We start from the raw sequence: 22,108 nt of genomic DNA on the forward strand, positions 1-22,108 counted from the left end.
GTATTCTTTGACAGACTCTTGTACAGATTGTTCTGTACAGCATTTATACTGTTAATTAACCCTCCATTTCCTCAATTTCTGTCCTCCCTTGATCTCTAAGGGCACAGTTTTCTTGTTTCTCTGACTTGCTTTGCTCTTTTGCTTCTCTCCTCTCCATACCACTCTTTCCTATTGCAGGGGTAACCCCCAAGGCTGCCCTTCTCTTGCCTGACCTCTCTTTAGTACTCTAGACAACAGGCCTTTCATGAAAAGTTGAATTCAATAAACTCTAGTCATGAGACATTTGGAAGTCAGCATCTAACTTCTAAATCATCCCTACTAATATTATACGAATTTGTGCCTTTATCTTCTGTCAGTTGGCAGGTCTGGGTGAGTGCAGTTAACCATCTGAATTGGTTTTAATTCTGTCAGAAAATATTCCAAGGGGGAATCTAGGTCCATGACAATGTCACCTGGTTGGTAATTTTCTGTTTTGCTCTTTAAGTGTGAACTATCAGCACTATATCATTGTAACTATCTTTAAGTGTTCAGTTCTCTGGCGTTAAGTACCCATCATGGTTGTTTGTGCATCCATCACCACCATCCATCCCCAGAACTTTTTCATCTTCCACAACTGAAACTCTCTATTGAACAGTAACTCTCCCTCCCATCAGCCCCCAGTCCCTGGCTGCCACCATTCTACTTTCTGTCTCTGTGATTTTGACTACTTGAGGTATCTACTATAGGTGGATTATACAGTATTTGTCTTTTTGTGTCTGGCTTATTTCTCTTTGCAGCATATCTTCAGGATTCATCCATGTTGTAGTATATGTCAGAATTTCCATTCTTTTCGGGTGCCTGGGTGGCTCAGTGGATTAAGCCTCTGCCTTCGGCTCAGGTCATGATCCAAGGGTCCTGGGATCAAACCCTGCAATTGGCTCTCTGCTCAGTGGGGAGCCTGCTTCCCCCCAACTCTGCCTACCTCTCTGCCTACTTGTGATAGCTCTCTCTCTGTCAAATAAATAAAGAAAATCTAAAAAAAAAAAGAATTTCCATTCTTTTTAAGGCTGAACAATATTTGATTATATGTATAAACTTTATTTTGTTTATCTGTTCATCCATCAATTTATTCTTACTTAAACAATAAAATTGTGTTTAATATGACAAATTTTATGCTGCTTTTAAAAAAATTTTTAAGTTCATTGAAATTAAACATATATGGATTAAATCTGAAAATTTCTCTCATTTAAATGTAGTGTTTAGGGGCACCTGGGTGGCTCAGTGTGTTGAAGCCTCTGCCTTCAGCTCAGGTCGTGATCCCGGGGTCCTGGCATCGAGCTCGGCATTGGGCTCTCTGCTCAGCAGGGAGCCTGCTTCCCTTCCTCTCTCTCTCTCTCTGCCTGCCTCTCTGCTTACTTGTGATCTGTCTGTAAAATAAATAAACAAAATCTTAAAAAATATAAAATGAATGTAGTGTTTAGTCCATTGGCATCTAAAGTAATCATTGGCATACAGTTGGTTTAACTCTACTGTCTTGCTATTTGTGTTTTATTCTATCTGTTCTTTATTTTTTAAAGCTTTAAGTGACTATTTTTATTGTGCTTTTTATTTTCTCTATCGTCTTATTAACTATCTTAGATATTTCAGAGTATACAATACGTATGTATGTATTCCATCACATACTGTCTTCAAATAATCTTATACCACTTCATCTGTAAAGTTTTTTTCCATTTCCCCACTTATATAATAGATTTAATTTCTATGACTTATAAACTCTACCATACAGTTATTATTTTTGCCTTAAAAAGTCTATTATCTTTCAAAGAAATCAAGAAATAAAAAAGTGTCTTTCCTACCTGTCCACTTTTTACCATTTCTGGCACTTTTCATTTCTTGGAGTAATTCAAGGAATCTTGAAGTACTTCTTTCAGAGTACTTCCTTTAAGATTTCTTATAATGCAGTTCTACTGACAGTGATTTATCCCAGCATTCCCATGTCTCTAGATTTCTTTATTTATCCTCACTTTTGAAAGATAATTTTATGTGACATAGATTTCTAGATTTACAGTCCTTCTCCTTCAGCACTTTAAGTATATATTTTTATTAGCTTCTGGTTTGTATTATTTCTATTGAGAAGTACACCATCATTTTTCTTGCTCCTCCTGTAAGCATAATACAACCAACTTCTCCCTGGATGCTTTTTAAATTTTGTTATTGAGACTCTTTGGGTAGTTTTTCATGCTTTGCTTCTAAGACTTTTGAGTTTGCTGGATATCCTAAGTTGGCTTAGTTTTTTTGTTTTTGTTTTTGTTTTTTAATATATGTGCTTATATTTTTCAGTAAATTTGAAACATTTTCAATCATTATTTCTTGTAAATTTTTAATTTTTTATATTCTTTAATTTTTTAAAAGATTTTCTTTATTTATTTGAGAGAGAGAGAGAGCAGCAGAGGAAGAGGGAGAAGCAGGCTCCACGCCAAACGAGGATCCCAATGCGGGGCTCAATCCCAGGTCCCTGGGATCGTGACCTGAGCCAAAGGCAGGCACTTAACCAACTGAGCCACCTAGGCACCCCTCTTGTAATTTTTTTAAAGATTATTTATTTTAGAAAGAGAGAAAGCGTGCACAAGCATGGGGGTGGGGCAGAGGGAGAGAATCATCAAGCCGACTCCCCTGCGGAGCACAGAGCCCCATGCGGGACTTGATCCATGACCTATGAGATCATGATCTTAGCTGAAACCAAGAGTCAGACACTTAAACGACTGAGCCACCTAGATGTCCCACTTGTAATATTTTTTGTTCATTTTTCTCTGCTCTCTCCTTTCTTCTTGTTGCTCCAAATATACATATGTAATACCACTTGGTATTGCCCCACAGGTCACTGAAACTTTTTTCTTTTTTATTCTCCCCCTGTTTTTTTTTTTTTTTTTTATTCTGTGCTACAATGTATATTTTCTACTGACTGTTAAATGTTCATGGATTTCTCTTCTGCAGTGTCTAATTGCTGTCGTATCCTTCTAGTGAATTTTACATTTCAGATATTGTATTTTTAGTTTCAGAATTTTCATTTGATTTTTTTGTCTGGCTTTTATTACCTTCTAGCAATTCATTATTTATTACATCATTATATGCATGTTTCTTTAAATTCCTGAACATTATTTATGGTAGCTGTTTAAAATTCCATCATCTCTTAATTTGGGGGTCATTTTTCTATTGATTAAATATTCTCCTCAGAGTCACATTTTCCTGGTTCTTCTTATGTCTAGTATTTTTTTTTAATTGTGTGCTGGACATAATGGTCGCTACATTATTGACTTGGGATTTTGTAGTCTTCATTAATAACATTTTCTTCTGGAAGATGATTACTTTCACATTCAGCTTGATCATTTTGTGACTTTTAAAGCTTTGTTAGCAAATGTTTAAAGTGGCTTTTTTCCTAGGGCTAGATTAGCCCTGATTGTAAGCTGTGGCCTTGTTGAGGTCTCTACTTGGTGCTCAGTGTGTTAACAGGGTCTGTCTACTTGGTCTGGTCACAGCTTGAGCATCTCTCAACATTCAAGAGATTGTTATTCAAGTAGCTGATCAGCTGACAACTATGTGATGGTGGCTGTGTCTTTGGTAGTAGTTATTTCTTTAGTATTGTTTTTTTGCCTGGCTTCCTGAACTTTCTCGCTCCTTTAGTACTTGGTCAAATTACCACAAAATTCTAGCCTCCTCGGTAGGCACAAACTCTAGTCTCTGCCTCCTCAGCTCAGATCATAGTGCGTTGTTTCATCTGTTCTTCCCTGCACTGTGTTCTGGTAAATTCCTCCTTTCAGAAAACTGAGATAGTTGCATGGCTCACCTTGTCTCCTTTCTCCTCCCTGCTTTTTAGAGATTGTAGTCCTGCACTGTCTATTCCAACACCTAAAAACAGATTTGTCAGTTTTTTTCTTATTTATGGCAGGAAGGCCATAAAAGTTGTAGTAATTTGTTTTGTATTATTATATATTTTTAAGTTGTTCATTCATTCTACATAGTTTCACAATCAAAATAAATGAAAGGTATGTTTGAGAAGTTTGCTTCCTTCCATGTCCTAGCTATCCTATTGTCTACAGCTCTTCTAGATGACCTCCTATATGAGTTTCTTATATATTCCTGTAGTATTTTTTAATGCAGAGGTAAGCAAATATGAATATGTAATATTTTCTTCTTCTATTCTTACACAAAATTAAAGATTCCAGATACACTGTTATGTGCCTTTTTTCATGTAATGTTTTTATAATGGAGAGTTGTGATTATCAGTAAATAAATTTGAATGTAAACCAGTTTAATCTCTGTGCAGGTCATCTGTGTAACAAACTGTGGGTTTGCTGAGTCACACAGTAAACCTGATCAGTTTTGATAGAAATTGTTGAATTGCATTGTAATAGGGGGCAGTGACCATTTAGTTCCCAATAATAGTAAGTGTTTCTTTCTCAGCCTTGCCACGGAATGTGATGTCCAATTTCTGGATTTTAGTTCACTAGAGAAAAATTGTTTCTTGCTATAGTTTTAGTTTGCATTTCTTTTATTGAGAATGAAGTTGAGCATTCTTTAGTATGTTTAGGGTTCTTTTGGTTGTTTCTGTGAACTGCTTGTTTATATTTTCTCTCATTCTTGATTTGTAGCATGCCTTTTTTATAATATGGCAATGAGTGTGTGGTGATATCAGTCGCATTTTCCCTCCTTTTTTCTTAGCCATAATCTTTTAAATTCTATTTTTGCCATGTATATCTAATCTAGTAATTTCCATTACATAGGTAAACTCTGAATCCTCTAAGTAACCCTTCTCCACATATCAACCCCTTGTTTCCACTGAATGCTTTTTTCCTTTTTTAAAATTTTTATTTATTTTTTTATTTAAGCTTTATTTTTTCAGTGTTCCAAGATTCATTGTTTATGCATCACACCCAGTGCTCCATGCAAAACGTGCCCTCCTTAATACCCACCACCAGGCTCACCCAACCCTTCACCCTCCTCCATTCCGAAACCCTCAGTTTGTTTTTCAGAATCCACTCCACAGTCTACTGATACCCATCATCCGGTTATCCCATTCCGCAACTCCTCTCCTTCTGTAACCCTGTTTGTTTCGTGGAGTCCAGAGCCTGGTTTGTCTCCCTCTCTGATTTCCTCCCCTTCAGTTTTTCCTCCCTTCCTAATCTTACGGTTCTAAGTTAGAACTAAATTTCTGTCATCCTGCTCAGTTGTATAAAATGTGGCCTTATCTTTGTACCAGCTTTTCTAAAATTATTTCTATTTCAGGTGGCTTAATATTAGCTGTTGATTACTCTCAACCTGAACTGAGGATCTTGGCTCATTTATCCATGATTGTTGCCTCATTCAAGTATTAAACACTGGGGCTGATGTTTTCAGGAGTATTGCAGCTGAGTGGAAGATGATTGAGCCAGAGTCTGTTGGGGATGATCTGAGGCAACAAGCAAAGCAGGTGAAGATGTTTAACATATATGAAAATTTTAATGATTAAAAAAATTTTAAAAATGCCTTGATCATTTGCAGTTGGGGAGTGATGATTTCTCCATCTGTGGGTCTTTCAAACCATATTCAGCTGAGCTTGTCTCATGGTATTCATCATATTCTCCTTCATAGAGTCAGTAGAAAGAATCAGCTAGACTTTGTCGGAGGCTACCTTGCATGAGGAAAGCCATCCACATTAGTGGTAGATATTGTGGTGGTAGTAGTTGTTATTTATGTGTATATATGTGTATTTAAAAAATGTCTTTCTAGTCTGTAAACATTTTCATATTTTTATTTTTATAGGTGTTCTCTAAATGTTTATTGAAAAGAATCACTGAACTGTGGATTATAATTAATAACTGATAGCTTTTTTGTTTTTTGAGATCATTGGTTAGCTAATCCACATGTGAAACTTTATACTGTCCTTGGACTTTTCAAGTGGGTCCTTATTAGTTCCTACTCCTGGATGACTGTCATGCACAGAGAAAGTCAAAGGCCATATTTATACCATTTTCTGGCCTCCATTGACACTGATACTTCTTTCACCACTTGGCCTGTGGGAGATCTGAGGCCATTTTTTGAAAAATAGGGTTTCTGGCTGAGACAAGAGACCATCACTCCCACCTTTAAGATCCTGCTGTGTTAGTTTTGCATTTATACTTCTAGTTACTCACAGCTGTAAGTCTTGACTGGCTCATTAGACATGAAACCCTTCCTCTCAGCCATTGCCTGTTCAGCACCAGCACATGTTTCTTCCACTCTTCAGAAAACCAGCTTTGCCCTCTCTGATAATCTCTGGGCTCCTGCATTCAGCAAGTATCGAACCCTGGATAAAGAACTAATGTTCCGGGGCGCCTGGGTGGCTCAGTGGATTAAGCCGCTGCCTTCGGCTCAGGTCATGATCTCAGGGTCCTGGGATCGAGCCCCGCATCGGGGTCTCTGCTCCACAGGGAGCCTGCTTCCTCCTCTCTCTCTGCCTGCCTCTCTGCCTACTTGTGATCTCTCTCTGTCAAATAAATAAAATCTTTAAAAAAAAAAAAAAGAATTAATGTTCCAATATTTAACCTTCATAATAAATGCATGAAATAGGTACAGTTATTATTCCCATTTTAAATAGGCATAAAGGGAAGCACCAAAAGTTAGTAATTTGCTAAAGATCATACAGCTATAAGTGGTGGAGCCAAGAGGAGCTCAGAATGCCACAACTTAGATATGCTGACTTTATCACCTAAACACTCATCCATTGATGATATCTGCCTCTTTTTCATAAGTTCTTGAATGACTTAATAGTGTTTATGCTCTGTACCGTTTACTCCTTGGGTCTGGCTGAGATCTCAGCCAGTACTGTGTACTACCCAAGTTAAAAAAAAAAAAAAAAAAAGAGTCACAGTTAAAAAAAAAAAAAAAAAGATTAAAAAAAAAAGTAGAAACACCAAAAAGGAAAAGATAAAAGGAGGGGAAAAAAATCCTTCTCAATGTATTAAAAAAGACAGGAAAGGACAAAAAACTTCTAGTTATTTTATCACATTAAAAGTAGCTTGGTACTCTGATAATCATCTTTTACAAGTTATCTTTTAAAATTATATTTAATGACATTTATATGAACTTGCTTTATGTTAATTTTCTGAACACTTAGAGGTAATAATTTAGTAATCTTCACAATTCCATGATGCAGGTATACTATCCTCATGGATGAAGAAGTCGAGATACAAGAGTTTAGGTAGCTTCTGCAAGATAATCTTATAAATTCTGGAACTAGGATTTAAGCTAGTTATTTGGAACTAGAATTTAACTAGTTAAACTAGTTAACTATTTATTTAAATGAAATACTTTTTATTAAATTTACAGTTTCCTACTGACCTGTTTAGATTATTTCCTTCTACTACTTCCAAAATTTCCTCAGGAACTTGTTTAACCCAGTTGAATTATGCAATTGTGGGATATCAGGAGGCATATTTATTTCCAATCAAGTATTCCCTATTATCGAACCCCAAAGCCTTCTCTTCCTGCTCTGTCCTATGCAGGAGCCAGGAGAAGAATGTTTGTAATGCTTCTCTTTCCTGACTCCTGGGCGCTTGTCTAAGCAGAAGTTAATGTGGTATTATTATAAGAGTAGAAAGCTACTCTGAAGACTACTGGATACATGACAAAGAGTCAGAAATAAATCTTCCCTTTTAAATCACTAGGGTTAGTTTCTTAAAACACACACATTTAGATTTATTCATGTTCTTCCCCTTCCTCCCCCAGCCTGAAAGTATTGTGAAAAGGCAGAAAAGAGAAAAGATGTTCTCTGGATATCAGGTTCTATGAATTTAACCTATCAAAAGCAGATCTAATCATTTCTTTGACACACTATGAAGTAAAAAGTTTACCAAATTTCAATCTTGATCAACTTTTTATATTTGCAGTTTATGTAGTTATGACCTTTACTTTACTTACTGAGTGTGATGACTCCTTTTCAGATTTGCTATGGAATCATTTATGGAATGGGTGCTAAATCTTCAGCAGAGCAGATGGGCATTAAAGAAAATGATGCCGCTTGCTGCATTGATTCCTTCAAATCCAGATATACAGATAAAGAAACATTAATTATTAGTTATCTTCTAGAAACTAGTCAATTATCTTGCCATATTAATTGAAAAAATAGTGTTACAAAATTTTCTGTTAACATTTCTATTACTGAGAAGTTTTCCCCAGATATTGTTAATTAAATAACATCATCCTTATGATTATTTGCTAAGATGGTCTTCATAAAAATAGGAACAAAAATGGGATTAAAAAACCCAATTGATGTATATACTAGTTTGTCATTGTGAATATGCCATAAAGTCTTGGAATTGTGCTATGCTTTAGGTTTTAATAGCTTCAATTCAAAACAGTAAACGATTGATTAAGTGTACCAGAAACTATGAAAGAACAAGAGCAGTTTGAGTATTATTGTTTTAAATTACCTTGTCTTTTGGCAATTTATTGAGGTACAATTTATATACAATAAAATTTACCCTTTTAAGATGTATATTTGTATAAATTTTGGCAAATGCACAGAGTCCTATAACCTACACCACAACCTAGATATGGAATCATGACCATATCATCCCAGAAAGTTACTTCATACCCTTTGTAATCAGCCCTGACCTCAATCCCCAAAAAGAAAACTTCATTCACATATGACGTGATCTTATACATAGAAAATAATTTCAATTCTATGAAACAACTACTAGAACAAATAACTAAATTTAGAAATGTTCCATTGTACAAGTTTTTTTTTTTTTTTTTTAGATTTTATTTATTTATTTGAGAGAGAGTGCAAGCAGGGGTTGAGAAAGTGGAAGAGAGAGAGGCAAAAAGCAGACTCCCTCCTGAGTGTAGAGCCGGGTTGGATCCCAGGATCCCGAGATCATGACCTGATCCAAAGTCAGTGGCTTAGCCCACTAAGCCACCCAGGTGCCCCATCCCCATATAAAGTTAATTTGTAAAAATCAGTTGGATTTTTGTATGCTAGTAATTAGTGAATGGAGTAAAAATAAAACCATAATGATAACATCAAAATACCTGAAATATGTGGGATAAATTCAACAGTATGTGCAAGACTTTACTGAAAACTCTAAAACAATCCTGAAAGAAATTGAAGATACTTAGGTAAATGTGAGGTTTACCATGTTAATTTATTAGAAGACACAATGTTATTGTGATGTCAATTTTCTATAAATTGTCCTATAGATTCAATTTAATTCCAGTCTTTAGTCCATTAGATTTTTGTGTCGAATTTGACAAATTGATCTTAAATTTATATGGAAATTAAAAGGGCCTGGAATAATTAGGAAAATTTTTTTGGGAAAAATACAGTGTTGAGTACTAACACTCCCTGGGTTCAAAACTTATATAAAACTATAATAATCAAAGTAGGCATAAGGGTAGACATGAAGAAAAATGGGTCACAATAAAGGGTTCAGAAATAGACCTATGGTGAGCGCTGCGAAGTGTGTAAACGTGGTAATTCACAGACCTGTACCCCTGGGGCTCATAATACATTATATGTTAATTAAAAAAAAAAGACCTTAAAAAAAAAAAAGAAATAGACCTATACATATATGGTGGCTTTATTTTCAGCAATCACCATGGTTAACTCAATGGAGCATAGTCATGTCAACAACTGGTTCTAGAACAACTGGAGACCAGTACGGGAAAAAAATGAACTTCAACTATTATCTTATACTATATTCCAAAGTTAGCTTCATATGGAGCATAGACTTAAAAATAAAAGCTAAAACTATAAATCTTCTGGAAGAAAATAGGTGAAAAACACTTTGTGACATTGAGGTAGGCAAAGATTTTTTAGGTGATAATTACACCAAATTAAGCATAAAATATAAACATTGGTAAAAGACACCATTAAGCAAATATAAGGCAAGCCACAAGAGAGAAGATATTTGCAGTTCCTGTTGTCCAATGAACTTGCATCAAAAATATGTAAAACACTCTTATAACTCAATGCTGAGAAGGCAAACAATCCAATAAAATCAAGGTCAAAAGATTTGAACAGACACTTCACAAAAGAAGAGTGACCATGAATGACCATGTCACATGTTATCATCATTAGTCATCAGGGAAAAGCAAATTAAAACCACAAAGAGATACTATTACAAAAACACTGGAATGGCTAAAATAAAAAGCACTGTATTTCTTTTATATTGCTGATAGAGTTATAAAATGGTACAACTACTTTGGAAAATGCTATGACTCTTTGATATAGAGTGAAACAATTATGTGATCTGCAATTTTAGTATTGCGTATTTGTCCAAGAAAAATGAAAACATATCCAAAGAAAGACTTATATGTAAATGTTATAGTAGTTTTGTTCCTAACAACCAAATATCTATGAACAGGACCATGGTAACCAAACCAAACCAAACCAAACCAAATTTTGGTATATCTCTGCTATGGAATACTACTTAGCAAAAGAAAGCAAACTCAAATGAGGATGTACAGCATAAGTCAATTTTTATGAATTTTAAGAACATGAAAAACCTAGGTATAGTGTTATAAAGCAGATCAATGAGAGTTTGAGGCTGATAATGGAGGGCTGACTGATAAAGGTGATAAAAATGTTTCATATCTTGTAGTGTACCTTTGTTAAAATGCATCTAACTATTCACCTAAAGTGGGTTCCCTCTACTGTATGTAAATTATATATCAGGATTGATTTTTTTTGTTGTTATGTAAATTCCAGTTAGTTAATGTGCGGTATAATATTAGTTTCAGGTGTGCAGTACAGTGATTCAGCGCTTTCATACCACCTGGTGCTCATCATAGTACACTCCTTAATCCCCTTCCCTACTCACCCATCCCTCACGTACCTCCCCTCTGGTAACCATCAGTTCATTTGCTAGAGTTGAGAATCTGTTTCCTGGTTTGCCCCCTCCAACCCTTCCCTTTGTTTGCTTTTTTAAAGTAGTTCTTTCAGCCTCTGAATGTTTGAGGGCCTCTGACAGGAGTCAGGTAAGAGAATTTGTAGAGATGCATTCTCTTCAATCTCATCATTTTCTTTGCTTTTCACTCAATAATAACACAGTAATTCCTAAACAGAAAAGGTGAGAGCCTTTTTACTTTCTAAAATTCTTATGCTGGTGGTTGAATATCACCAACAGCTTCAGTTGGCAGGGTTTTCTCCCCTTCCTTTCACCCACAGTCTCCTCAAATGTCTCTCCTGTGCTAGTCACAAACGGAAATCTTCAAATGAGGTGTTTTGGTTAAGAGTTGTTAATGGTTATTATTTAGGATGAGCAGAGCTGTGAGAAAGCAGAGGTTGCACATATGAATAAAGATAGATCAGCACATATAAATAAAGACAGACCAGTTAGAGAAGACTTCTCTAACTCAGAGACAGGAATGAGCAGTGAAGACTTTGGCTGGCCTGGAACAACAAACTCACCCTGAAGATCTATAGGACATAATAATGAGCCTATATTGCAAAGGATGAATGCTGGTATAGGGAATATGAATTTGTTTGAATAGTATACTATATATAGTCTTTTTAAACTTTGTAACTTTTAAAACTTTTAAGAAGTGAATTGTATATATTCCTAATGAAGTATTTATTATTCATGTATTAATTTCAGTTAGGTCCTATTTGGATTGTAGGTTAGATGCTAACAAGGAGCTATTAATGTTTTAAGCCTGGAAGTGGTAAGACCAAAGAGTAAAAGATTAACATAATCAAAGAGCAGAAGAAGCCTGTGAAAAGTACCATGGAATAATCTTAAGATCCTAGGTTTTAGTACCTGCTCTGTTGTTCTGGAGTTTAGTTTCATATTTTTTGTTCGTGATAGAGTTAGAGTATATCATTTCTTTCCTTTTTTCCTTTTTTTTTCATTTTTATTTATTTTTAAAATTTCTTTTCAGTGATGGGGCGCCTGGGTGGCTCAGCGGGTTAAGGCCTCTGCATTCGGCTCAGGTCATGATCCCGGGGTCCTGGGATCGAGCCCCGCATCGGGCTCTCTGCTTGGCTGGGAGCCTGCTTCCTCCTCTCTCTCTCTCTCTGCCTGCCTCTCTGCCTACTTGTAATCTCTATCTGTCAAAAAAATAAATCTAAAAAAAAAAAAAAATTTCTTTTCAGTGTTCCAGAATTCATTGTTTAGGTACCACACCCAGTGCTCCATGCAACACGTGCCCTCCTTAATACCCACCACGAGGCTCACCCAACCTCCCATCTGTGGCCCCTCCAAAACCCTCGGATTGTTTTTCAGAGTCCACAGTGTCTCATGGTTCATCTCCCCTCCAATTTCCCCCGACTCCTTTCACCTCTCCATATCCCCATGTCCTTCGTGTTACTCCTTATGCTCCACAAATAAGTGAAACCATATGATAACTGACTCTCTCTGCTTGACTTATACCAGTTAGAATGGCCAAAATCAACAAGGCAGTAAACAACAAGTGTTGGAGAGGATGTGGAGAAAAGGGAACCCTCTTACACTCTTGGTGGGAATGCAAGTTAGTGCAGACACTTTGGAAAACAGTGTGGAGATTTCTTAAGAAATTAAAAATAGAGCTTCCCTAAAAATAGTGCAATTGCACTACTGGGTATTTACCCCAAAGATATAGATGTAGTGAAAAGAAGGACCATCTGTACCCCAATGTTCATAGCAGCAATGGCCACAGTTGCCAAACTGTGGAAAGAACCAAGATGCCCTTCAATGGACAAATGGATAAAGAAGATGTGGTCCATATATGGAGTGTGTATGTATATATATATGTACACACACACACACACACACACGTACACACACACACATATATATTCATCAGAAAGGATGAATACCCAACTTGAACTTTTGTATCAACATGGACGGGACTGGAAGAGATTATGTAGAGTATGTCATTTCTAAAGTCCCTTTAGTTTCTAACTTTCTGAGTCTGCAAAAAGGGAATGAAAGTTTATATGCAAAGTTTTGATGATGCAATATAATTTGAAGAATCATGGTAGGGTTTTGGCATATTTCACTATATTGAAGATAGTGAATGAACTTAAGAATGGACTTTGGTTATAATTATTTTTGTATTTTCTTTGTAGGCATTAATCATTTCATGAGAGAGACAGTGAAGAATTGTAAAAGAAATGGGTTTGTTCAGACCATTTTGGGAAGGTGTAGATATTTACCAGGAATCCATGACAACAACCTTTATCATAAAGTTCACGTATGTTGAAATGTCTCTGGATTTTTAACTTAATATTTTAATGACATATGCTTTTTCTATAGACTAAACACTGCTAATTTTCCTTTTAGGGATCAATAGCGTATTAATTGGTCTTCTGTTTCACTAAGGATTTTGAAGTGATGGCTCATGCCTAAATTTGCTGAACACAGTCCTTAGAAAACTAATGTAAATATGGGTTCACTTAGTAATACTTCAAATACTTTAAAGATGTTCTGTTTCAGTAAACCAGTTACTTAGTAGTTTTGCTAATAAGTTATAAATTTTAATTTTTACATCTGTTAATTGTTCTTTGTTTCAGTTGTTATATACCAGTTTGTTGTATCACACCAAATTGCCAATGTTTTTAGAGATTAACCAATCATTATATGTGGTTCCTTCATTTTTAGTTCATTCTACTTGTGTGTTTGTTTTAAAAGCGGTGGCTCAACAGAGGTTATTAGGATATCCAAAATATTGAAGAAGACTGTTTTCTTAGCACCATTTTAAGTATTTATTGATGGTATGTGTTCAAATTATTATTAAAAACTCTGAAATCATTGGGATCCACAAAAAGTATTCTATGTATCTGAACATTTAAATTTCTATATAGTCCACATCTTCCTGTTTAAACTCCTTGTATTTCATCTTCTCCCATACTTTTGCATGTCAGTGCCCACTACACATTGTATGTATTGAAAATTCCCAGCCCCATACTGCTAAACTTCTGTCTGGAGCAAGAAACCTTCAGAGCACTAATCATCTTAGGGACCATGGAGGAATAGTTGGCTTTTTGTTATTTCTTCATTTTGTAGGCTCCCAAATAAGCAGAAATCAAATATTTATCAGGCTTTTACCATATCTCTAAATCAGTTGTCACTTAGGGGTAGATAATTTTCTTTTGGTCAGATGGAGTCAGCTAGTGGAAGGCTTTTAATGGCAGGCTGAAAAATTAATACTTGATCTAACAGGAGTTATGTTTCATGGGATTTTACATTATGAAAAATGGTAGAGTCATATATGTAAATGAACCATGTAAGTTTTTGAAAATGAATATTTTTGCACCTAAAGATGTGAGAGTAAGCCTTTTCTTTTTTTTTTAAATTTATGTTATTTCTTTCCAGTGTTCCAGAATTCATTGTTTATGCACCACACCCAGTACTCCATGCGATACGTGCCCTCCATAGTACCCACCACCAGGCTCACCCACCCCCCCCACCTCCTTCCCCTCCAAAACCCTGTTTGTTTCTCAGAGTCCACAGTCTCTCATGGTTTGTCTCCCCTCCAATTTCCCCCATCTCACTTCTCCTCTCCCTCTCCCAGTGTCCTCCATGTTATCCCTTATGCTCCACAAGTAAGTGAAACCATATGATACTTGACTCGCTCTGATTGACTTATTTCACTCGGCATAATCTCTTCCAGTCCCATCCATGTTGATATAAAAGTTAGGTATTCATCCTTTCTGATGGAGGCATAATACTCCATTGGATATATGGACCATATCTTCTTTATCCATTCGTCCGTTGAAGTGCATCTTGGTTCTTTCCACAGTTTGGCAACTGTGGCTATTGCTGCTATGAACATTGGGGTACATATGGTGCTTTTTTCATTACATCTGAATCTCTGGGGTAAATACCCAGTAGTGCAATTGCAGGGTCAAAGGGAAGCTCTATTTTTATTTCTTATTTTTTTAATAAACATATAATGTATTTTTATCCCCAGGGGTACAGGTCTGTGAACCGCCAGGTTTACAAACTTCACAGCACTCACCATAGCACATACCCTCCCCAATGTCCATAACTCCACTCTCCCTCTCCCAACCCCACTTCCCCCCAGTAACCCCCAGTTTGTTTTGTGAGATTAAGAGTTACTTATGGTTTGTCTCCCTCCCAATCCCATCTTGTTTCATTTATTCTTCTCCTATCCCCCTAACCCCCCATGTTGCATCTCCATGTCCTCATATCAGGGAGATCATATGACATTTGTCTTTCTCTGATTGACTTATTTCACTAAGCCTGATACCCTCTAGTTCCATCCACATTGTCTCAAATGGCAAGATTTCATTTCTTTTGGTGGCTGCATAGTATTCCATTGTGTATATATACCACCTCTTCTTTATCCATTCATCTGTTGATGGACATCTAGCTTCTTTCCATAGTTTGGCTATTGTAGACATTGCTGCTATAAACATTCGGGTGCACGTGCCCCTTCGGATCACTACGTTTGTATCTTTAGGGTAAATACCCAGTAGTGCAATTGCTGGGTCATAGGGTAGTTCTATTTTCAACTTTTGAGGAGCCTCCATGCTGTTTTCCAGAGTGGTTGCACCAGCTTGCATTCCCACCAACAGTGTAGGAGGGTTCCCCTTTCTCCGCATCCTCGCCAGCATCTGTCATTTCCTGACATGTTAATTTTAGCCATTCTGACTGGTGTGAAGTGATATCTCATTGTATTTTGATTTGTATTTCCCTGATGCCGACTGATGTGGAGCAGTTTTCCATGTGTCTGTTGGCCATCTGGATGTCTTCTTTGCAGAAATGTCTGTTCATGTCCTCTGCCCATTTCTTGATTGGATTGTTTGTTCTTTGGGTGTTGAGTTTGCTAAGCTCCTTATAGATTTTGGACACTAGCCCTTTATCTGATATGTCATTTGTAAATATCTTCTCCCATTCTGTCAGTTGTCTTTTGGTTTTGTTAATTGTTTCCTTTGCTGTGCAAAAGCTTTTGATCTTGATGAAATCCCAATAGTTCATTTTTGCCCTTGCTTCCCTTGCCTTTGCGGATGTTCCTAGGAAGATGTTGCTGTGGCTGAGGTCAAAGAGGTTGCTGCCTGCATTCTCCTCAAGGATTTTGATAGATTCCTTTCTCACATTGAGGTCCTTCATCCATTTGGAGTCTATTTTCGTGTATGGTGTAAGGAAGTGGTCTAATTTCATTTTTCTGCATGTGGCTGTCCAATTTTCCCAGCACCATTTATTGAAGAGGCTGTCTTTTTTCCATTGGACATTTTTTCCTGCTTTGTCGAAGATTAGTTGACCACAGAGTTGAGGGTCTATTTCTGGGCTCTCTATTCTGTTCCATTGATTTATGTGTCTTTGTGCCAGTAGCATGCTGTCTTGATGATGACAGCTTTGTAATAGAGCTTGAAGTCTGGAATTGTGATGCCACTCACTTTGGCTTTCTTTTTCAATATTCCTTTGGCTATTCGAGGTCTTTTCTGGTTCCATATAAACTTTAGGATTATTTGTTCCATTTATTTGAAAAAAATGGATGGTATTTTGATAGGGATTGCATTAAATGTGTAGATTGCTTTACATAGCTTAGACATTTTCACAATATTTATTCTTCCAATCCAGGAGCATGGAATATTTTTCCATTTCTTTGTGTCTTCCTCAATTTCTTTCATGAATACTTTATACTTTTCTGCATATAGATTCTTAGCCTCTTTGGTTAGGTTTATTCCTAGGTATCTTATAGTTTTGGGTACAATTATAAATGGGATTGACTCCTTAATTTCTCTTTCTTCTGTCTTGTTGTTGGTGTACAGAAATGCAACTGATTTCTGTGCATTGATTTTATATCCTGACACTTTACTGAATTCCTGTACAAGTTCTAGCAGTTTTGGAGTGCAGTCTTTTGGGTTTTCCACATATAGTATCATATCATCTGCGAAGAGTGATAGTTTGACTTCTTCTTTGCTGATTTGGATGCCTTTAATTTCTTTTTGTTGTCTGATTTCTGAGGCTAGGACTTCTAGTACTATGTTGAATAGCAGTTGTGATAATGGACATCCCTGCCATGTTCCTGACCTTAACGGAAAAGCTTTCAGTTTTTCTCCATTGAGAATGATATTTGCGGTGGGTTTTTCATAGATGGCTTTGATAATATTGAGGTATGTGCCCTCTATCCCTACACATTGAAGAGTTTTGATCAGGAAGGGATGCTGTACTGTGTCAAGTGCTTTTTCAGCATCTATTGAGAATATCATATGGTTCTTGTTCTTTCTTTTATTAATGTGTTTTATCACATTGATTGATTTGCACATGTTGAACCAACCCTGCAGCCCTGGAATAAATCCCAATTGGTCGTGGTGAATCATCCTTTTAATGTACTGTTGAATCCTATTGGCTAGTATTTTGGTGAGAATTTTTGCATCTGTGTTCATCAAGGATATTGGTCTGTAGTTCTCTTTTTTGGTGGGATCCTTGTCTGGTTTTGGGATCAAGGTTATGCTGGCCTCATAACATGAGTTTAGAAGTTTTCCTTCCATTTCTATTTTTTGGAACAGTTTCAGGAGAATAGGAATTAGTTCTTCTTTCAATGTTTGGTGTAGAATTCCCCTGGGAAGTCATCTGGCCCTGGGCTTTTGTTTGTTTGGAGATTTTTGATGACTGTTTCAATCTCCTTACTGGTTATGGGCCTGTTCAGGTTTTCTATTTCTTCCAGGTTCAGTTGTGGTAGTTTATATGTCTCTAGGAATGCATCCATTTCTTCCAGATTGTCAAATTTGTTGGCGTAGAGTTGCTCATAGTATGTTCTTATAATTGTCTGTATTTCTTGGGTGTTAGTTGTGATCTCTCCTCTTTCATTCATGATTTTATTTATTTGGGTCCTTTCTCTTTTCTTTTTGATAAGTCTGGCCAGGGGTTTATCAATCTTATTGATTCTTTCAAAGAACCAGCTCCTAGTTTTGTTGATTTGTTCTATTGTTTTTTTTTTTTTTTTTTTTTTTGGTTTCTATTTCATTGATTTCTGCTCTGATCTTTATGATTTCTCTTCTCCTGCTGGGTTTAGGGTTTCTTTCTTGTTCTTTCTCCAGCTCCCTTACGTGTAGGGTTAGGGTGTGTACTTGAGACCTTTATTGTTTCTTGAGAAAGGCTTGTACTGCTATATATTTTCCTCTCAGGACTGCCTTTGCTGTGTCCCACAGATTTTGAACCATTGTGTTTTCATTATCATTTGTTTCCATGAATTTTTTCAATTCTTCTTTAATTTCCTTGTTGACCCATTCATTCTTTAGAAGGATGCTGTTTAGTCTCCATGTATTTGGGTTCCTTCCAGCTTTCCTCTTGTGATTGAGTTCTAGCTTCAGAGCATTGTGGTCTGAAAATATGCAGGGAATGATCCTAATCTTTTGATACCAGTTGAGACCTGATTTGTGACCCAGGATGTGATGTATTCTGCAGAATGTTCCATGTACACTAGAGAAGAATGTGTATTCTGTTGCTTTGGGATGAAATGTTCTGAATATATCTGTGATGTCCATCTGGTCCAGTGTGTCATTTAAGGCCTTTATTTCCTTGTTGATCTTTTGCTTGGATGATCTGTCCATTTCCGTGAGGGGAGTGTTAAAGTCCCCTACCCTTATTGTATTATTATTGATGTGTTTCTTTGATTTTGTAATTAATTGGTTTATATAGTTGGCTGCTCCCATGATAGGGGCATAGATATTTAAAGTTGTTAGATCTTCTTGTTGGACAGACCCTTTGAGTATGATATAGTGTCCTTCCTCATCTCTTATTACAGTCTTTGGCTTAAAATCTAATTGATCTGATATAAGGATTGCCACCCAGCTTTCTTCTGATGCCCATTAGCATGGTAAATTGTTTTCCACCCCCTCCCTTTAAATCTGGAGGTGTGTTCGCGTCTAAAATGAGTTTCTTGTAGGCAACATATAGATGGGTTTTGTTTTTTTATCCATTCTGATACCCTGTGTCTTTTGATTGGGGCATTTAGCCCATTAACACTCAGGGTAACTATTGAGAGATGTGAATTTAGTGCCATTATATTGCCTGTAAGGTGATTGTTACCGTATACTGTCCCTGTACCTTTCTGATCTACTACTTTTAGGGTCTCTCTTTGCTTAGAGGACCCCTTTCAATATTTCCTGTAGAGCTGGTTTGGTGTTTGCAAATTCTTTCAGTTTTTGTTTGTCCTGGAAGCTTTTTATCTCTCCTTCTATTTTCAATGATAGCCAAGCTGGATATAGTATTCTTGGCTGCATGTTTTTCTCATTTAGTGCTCTGAATATATCATGCCAGCTCTTTCTGGCCTGCCAGGTCTCTGTGGATAAGTCTGCTGCCAATCTAATATTTTTACCATTGTATGTTACAGACTTCTTTTCCCAGGCTGCTTTCAGGATTTTCTCTTTGTCAGTAAGACTTGTAAATTTTACTATTAGGTGATGGGGTGTGGACCTATTCTTGTTGACTTTGAGGGGGGTTCTCTGCACCTCCTGGATTTTGATGCTTGTTCCCTTTGCCATATTAGGGAAATTCTCTCCAATAATTCTCTCCAATAGACCTTCTGCTCCCCTCTCTATTTCTTCTTCTTCTGGAATCCCAATTATTCTAATGTTGTTTCTTCCTATGGTGTCACTTATCTCTCGAATTCTCCCCTCATGTTCCAGTAGCTGTTTGTCCCTCTTTTGCTCAGCTTCTTTATTCTCTGTCATTTGGTCTTCTGTATCAGTAATTCTTTCTTCTGCCTCATTTATCCTAGCAATTAGAGCCTCCATTTTTTATTGCACCTCATTAATAGCTTTTTTGATTTCAACTTGTTTTGATTTTAGTTCTTTAATTTCCCCAGAAAGGGATCTTATATCTCCAGAGAGGGTTTCTCTAATATCTTCAATGCCTTTTTTGAGCTCGGCTAGAACCTTCAGAATTGTCATTCTGAACTCTTGATCTGACATATTACCAATGTCTGTGTTGATTAGGTCCCTAGCCTTCGGTACTGCCTCTTGTTCTTTTGTTTGTGGTGATTTTTTCTGCCTTGTCATTTTGTCCAGATAAGAGGATATGAAGGATCAAATAAAATACTAAAAGGGTGGCAAAGACCCCAGAAAAATGTGCTGTAACCAAGTCAGAAGAGACCCCAAATTGTGGGGGGGAGAAAGGGTATAAGAAGAGGTTCAGAAAAAAAAGAAAAAAAATTAAAAAAATAAAACAAATAAAGAAAAAATATAAAAAAAGAAAGAAAAAAATATATATTTTAGATAAACTAGTCAAAAAACTTTAAAAAAGAAAAGGGTAAAAGTTTTAAAAAATTTAGCAGAAGAAGAAAAAAGAAAGAAAAAAAATTGAAAAAAAAATTGAATTAACCACAAGACTAAAGAATCATGGGGAGAAAGCCATGAGTTCTGTGCTTTGCTTTCTCCTCTGGAATCCCGCTGCTGTCCTAGGTATTGAACCTGCTTTCCTTGATAGATGAACTTCGTCCTGGCTGGATATTTTGTTGATCTTCTGGGGGAGGGGCCTGTTGTAGTGACTCTCAAGTGTCTTTGCTCAAGGCGGAATTGCACTGCTTTTACCAGGGGCCGGACTAAGTAATCCGCTAGGATTCACTTTTGGGAGCTTTTGTTCCCTGAACGCTTTCTGTAGAGTTCCGGAGGACGGGAATGAAAATGGCAGCCTCCGGCCTGGAGGAGCCGAGAGCCCAGGGCCCCACTCCTCAGTGCGCCCCCAGAGAACAGCACCCAATCACTCCCATATCCCCACCCTCCAGCCACTCTCCGAGCTCACCTAGCCTGCGACTGGTTCAAGGTAACCCTGAGCTGAGAGTTCAGTCCTTGGCTCTGTCTCTGTAGCCGGCTTCTCTGTTCCAATACCTTCGAGCTCTGTGACACTCAGACACCCTCGATCCTTCTGTGACCCTGTGGGACCTGGGGCCACGCTGACCCTGCGTGGGCTTCACTCTGGTTTAGCCTCTGGAGCAATGTCCCTCAGTGGAACAGACTTTTAAAAGTCCTGATTTTGTGCTCTGTTGCTCCGCTGCTTGCCGGGAGCCGGCCCCTCCCCCCGCGGTCTATCTTCCCGTCGTTTTGGATTCACTATTCCGCCAGTCCTACCTTTCAGAAAGTGGTTGATTTTCTGTTTCTAGAATTGCTGTTCTTCTTCTCTTCGATCTCCCGTTGGATTTGTAGGTGTTTGCAATGTTTGGATAAGCTATCTAGCTGATCACCTGCTCCCTGATGTAGTCTCAGCCTGCTACTTCTCCACCATCTTGACTCCTCCTCGGGAAGCTCTATTTTTAATTTCTTAAGAAATCTCCACACTGTTTTCCAAAGTGGCTGCACCAACTTGCATTCCCACCAAGAGTGTAAGAGGGTTCCCTTTTCTCCACATCCTCTCCAACACTTGTTGTTTACTGTCTTGTTGATTTTGGCCATCATAATTGGTGTACAGTGATATGTCAATGTGTTTTTTTTTTTAAGATTTTATTTATTTATTTGACAGATGGGGATCACAAGTAGGCAGAGAAGCAGGCATGGGGGGGTGGTGCAAGGGAAGCTGGCTCCCTGCTGAGCAGAGGGCCCAATGTGGGGCTCGATCCCAGAACCCTGGGATCATGACCCAAACCGAAGGCAGAGGCTTTAAACCCACTGAGCCATCCAGGCATCCCTCAATGTGGTTTTGATTTGAATCTCCCTGATTGCTAATGATGATGAACATTTTTTCATGTCCCTGTTACCCATTTGCATGTTTCTTTGGAGAAGTGTCCATGTCTTCTACCCATTTTTTGATGTGGTTTTCTGTTTTGTGTGTGTTGAGTTTGAGGAGTTCTTCATAGATCTTGGATATCAGCCCTTTGTCTGCAGTGTCACTTGCGAATATCTTCTCCCATTCCGTGGGTTGCCTCTTTGTTTTACTGTTTCCTTTGCTGTGCAGAAGATTTTGATCTTGATGAAGTCCCATAAGTTCATTTTCACTTTTGTTTCTTTTGCCTTTGGAGACATATCTTGGAAGAAGTTTCTGTGGCCAGTGTTGAAGAGGTTACTGCCTCTGTTCTTCTCTAGGATTTTCATAGATTCCTGTCTCACATTGAGGTCTTTTATCCATTTCGAGTTTATCTTTGTGTATGGTGTAAGAGAATGGTCAAGTTTCATTTTTCTACATGTAGCTGTCCAATTTTCCCAGCACCATTTATTGAAGAGACTGTC

The 22,108-nt window shown here is 37.3% G+C and overlaps 1 pseudogene; it reads left to right on the forward strand.

Annotated features, from left to right (window-relative positions):
* Positions 1-22,108, forward strand: part of LOC123940729 — a 128,434-nt pseudogene that overhangs the window by 90,497 nt on the left and 15,829 nt on the right.

Source organism: Meles meles, chromosome 4 (genome assembly GCF_922984935.1).
Source record: "Meles meles chromosome 4, mMelMel3.1 paternal haplotype, whole genome shotgun sequence".
NCBI lineage: Eukaryota > Metazoa > Chordata > Mammalia > Carnivora > Mustelidae > Meles > Meles meles.